The sequence below is a fragment of the Arachis duranensis genome, chromosome 6 (genome assembly GCF_000817695.3).
Source record: "Arachis duranensis cultivar V14167 chromosome 6, aradu.V14167.gnm2.J7QH, whole genome shotgun sequence".
NCBI lineage: Eukaryota > Viridiplantae > Streptophyta > Magnoliopsida > Fabales > Fabaceae > Arachis > Arachis duranensis.
Genome location: NC_029777.3, coordinates 67,092,512 through 67,096,343, shown reverse-complemented (window position 1 = coordinate 67,096,343; position 3,832 = coordinate 67,092,512).

The window sequence follows — 3,832 nt, the reverse complement described above, 5'->3', positions numbered from 1 at the left end:
CACCATAATATGAGAAGATATAAAAGCAAGGAAGCATACATTATTGGAATGAGACAAATCACTAGGATTGAGTGAGTGAATTAGTGTGACATTAGGAAATATTAGGTATGTGAATTCTAAATTGCACGGTTTAGAACACACATTAGCATAAAAGTTATGTCACAAAAGAAGTATACACTTCAATTATCCTAGTGTGCTTGAGATGCTTTAAGTGGACTTGTAAGGTAAAACAAGCATTGAAGAAGCATGAAAGCATTCAAGCTAAAAGCATTTGGATGCATATAATCGTGAAATACAATGCATTAAGGTAAATGCACACCATCCAATGTAAAGAGATTGCCCAGGCAAGAAAAAGGATTCAAATCACATGGTGGCCAAATCATACAATTCAAAAAGATTAAACATGCTTGAAGGCAAATCTAGTGTACTTGGTATTCACCAATTGAAGCATGAAGAACTCAAAACCAAGTAGCAAAATATAACCTCAACAATAGACTCCAACAAAGATTATAAACATAATGATGTTAAGATAACATCCTTTTTAATACTCAGCAGCAATTAATGGTAAACAAGAATAATAATCCAACACTTACAATGAAAAAGAGAAAACAAAATGAAAACTAGCTAAAACTAACTAATCAACTAACTAACTAACTAATTAGTTAACTAAAATAAATGGTTATCAATGGTATTTGGGAGTTTTGGATGAGGGGTAGAAGAAGGGGAGAAGAAAGGGGAAGGTAAGAGATGGAAAGAGGAGAAGAAAAGAAATATGGTGAAGGAAGGAAATCCGCGCGTACACGCGCATGCCGCGTGCGCGGATGGTTTATTTCGAGAATGGCACGTATGCATCATGTGCACGTGCGCGCGAGTGGGGTTGTGCCCAAGGCACACCGTTGGCGCAGCGTAGGCACAACTCTCGGGTCAATGTATGGAAGGTGAAACTTCTCAATCCACGCATACGCGTGCACGGCGTGTCCGCGTGGGTTGGCAAAAATGCTTAATGCACGCGTACGCGTGCCGTGCGCATACGTGTGGATGGTACTCTATTTTTTTCAAAATTTTTCTCTATGTTTTTGCACCAATCCAAGCATTCTAAACATTCAAATAGCTACCAAAACACCACAAAACCTTATTTAACATGCTAAAATACTAATTAAACTCAACAAACTAATCAAAACATGAATTTAAACTAATTCTATCAATATGTACAAAAGAGAAAAATGAAAAGAATTTACCATAGTGGGGTGTCTCGCACCTAGCACTTTTGTTTATTGTCCTTAAGTTGGACTTATGGGGAGCTCCTCATCAAGGTGGTTTGTGCTTGTACTCATCTTGGAACTTCCACCAATGCTTGGACTTCCAATAAGCTCCATCATTCAAGATCAATATCTCCAAGCTTTGATGGAATTCTTCACAAACTATGGGCTCCCAATGTTGATCCTCATCTTGCAATCCGGGATCCTACACTTTATTTTCACACCCGTCTTGAGGTTGATCATCATTGATCTATCCGGGTGGCAAGCAAGATGAATTCTCAAGGTGATACCAAACTCTCCTTTTAGACCCATTCAAGTAAGCACTAGCCCAACCCTTGCATCTAAGCTTTGAAGTATCAACCAAAATGAGCCTTGATTTGCAACGCCAACCACTAAACATTCGTCTCTTACACTTTATCCCACAAATCATCCTAAGTTGACCATTCGTTTCAAGAAAACCATACTCAAGTGGGACAATAAAGCTAATGGAAATGAGTTTCACCCACTCAAGTGAAGGAATATATGACAACCTAGGCAAAGAAGCTTCTAAAGATCTTGACAAAGCATATTCAACTCCCGTCCTTCTTTTTCTAAGGACTTCCACATATTCACAAGATTTTTCAAATTTAATCATTTGTCCATCAATTTCATCTAACTCTTCTCCGTCACTCAAATCATAGATGGGAGGTTGAGAGAAATCTACCTCCACATCGCTCTCTTCTTCATCGGGAGAAGGTTCTTCAATTTCAAAGGATTCTTCACCACTAGGATTTGATGCTTGATCTTCATCACCAAGGGAACTCAAATCTTGCTCCATTCCTTCCAAGTCTTCATATGGGATATGCCTTGGAGGTTGATGAGCGGATAATTTATACGCTTTTTGGCATTATTTTTAGTATGCTTTTAGTATGTTTTGGTTAGTTTTTAGTATATTTTTATTAGTTTTTATTTAAAATTCACTTTTCTGGGCTTTACAATGAGTTTGTATGTTTTTCTATGATTTCAGGTAATTTCTGGCTGAAATTGAGGGACCTGAGCAAAAATCTGATTTAGAGGCTGAAAAGGACTGCAGATGCTGTTGGATTCTGACCTCCCTGCATTCGAAGTGGATTTTCTGGAGCTACAGAAGCCCAATTGGCGCGCTCTCAATTGCGTTGGAAAGTAGACATCCTGGACTTTCCATCAATGTTTAATAGTCCATACTTTGCCCGAGATTTGATGGCTCAAACAGGTGTTCCAAGTCAACTCAAGAATTCTGGCGTAAAATGCCAGAACTGGCACAAGAATTGGAGTTAAACGCCCAAACTGGCACAAGAGCTGGCGTTTAACTCCAAGAAAAGTCTCTACACAAAAATGCTTAAATGCTCAGCCCAAGCACACACCAAGTGGGCCTGGAAGTGGATTTTTATGTCATTTACTCATATTTGTAAACCCTAAGCTACTAGTTCTCTATAAGTAGGACCTTTTGCTATTGTATTTTCATCTTTTGATCACTTTAGATCCTTAGATCATCTTTGGACGTCTAGTTCTTAGATTATTGGGGGCTGGCCTCTCGGCCATGCCTAGACCTTGTTCTTATATATTTTCAACAGTGGAGTTTCTACACACCATAGATTAAGGTATGGAGCTCTGCTGTACCTCGAGTATTAATGCAATTACTATTGTTCTTCTATTCAATTCAGCTTATTCTTGTTTTAAGATATTCATTTGCACCCAAGAACATGATGAATGTGATGATTATGTGACGCTCATCATCATTCTCACCTATGAACGCGTGCTTGACAACCACTTCTGTTCTATAAGCAAACAAGGCTTGAATGTTTATCTCTTAGATTCCTTAATCAGAATCTTCGTGGTATAAGCTAGAATTGATGGCGGCATTCAAGAGAATCCGGAAGGTCTAAACCTTGTCTGTGGTATTCTGAGTAGGATTCAAGGATTGAATGACTGTGACGAGCTTCAAACTCGCGATTGTGGGGCGTTAGTGACAGAAGCAAAAGAATCACTGGATTCTATTCCGACATGATCGAGAACCGACAGCTGAATAGTCGTGCTGTGACAGAGTGCGTTGAACATTTTCACTGAGAGGACGGGACTGTAGCCATTGACAACGGTGATGCCCAACATACAGCTTGCCATGGAAAGGAGTAAGAAGGATTGGATGAAGACAGTAGGAAAGAGGATGCATGATTGGATGAAGGCAATAGGAAAGCATAGGTTCAGAAGCAACAAAGCATCTCCAAACACTTATCTGAAATTCCCACCGATGAATTACATAAGTATCTCTATCTTTATTTTATGCTTTATTCATAAATCATCTATAACCATTTGAATCTGCCTGACTGAGATTTAAAAGATGACCATAGCTTGCTTTATACCAACAATCTCCGTGGTATCGACCCTTACTCGCGTAAGGTTTATTACTTGGATGACCCAGTGCACTTGCTGGTTAGTTGTGCGAAGTTGTGATAAAGAGTTGAGATTGCAATTGAGCGTACCATGTTGATGGCGCCATTGATGATCACAATTTCGTGCACCAATTTTTTGGCGCCGTTGCCGGGGATTGTTTGAGT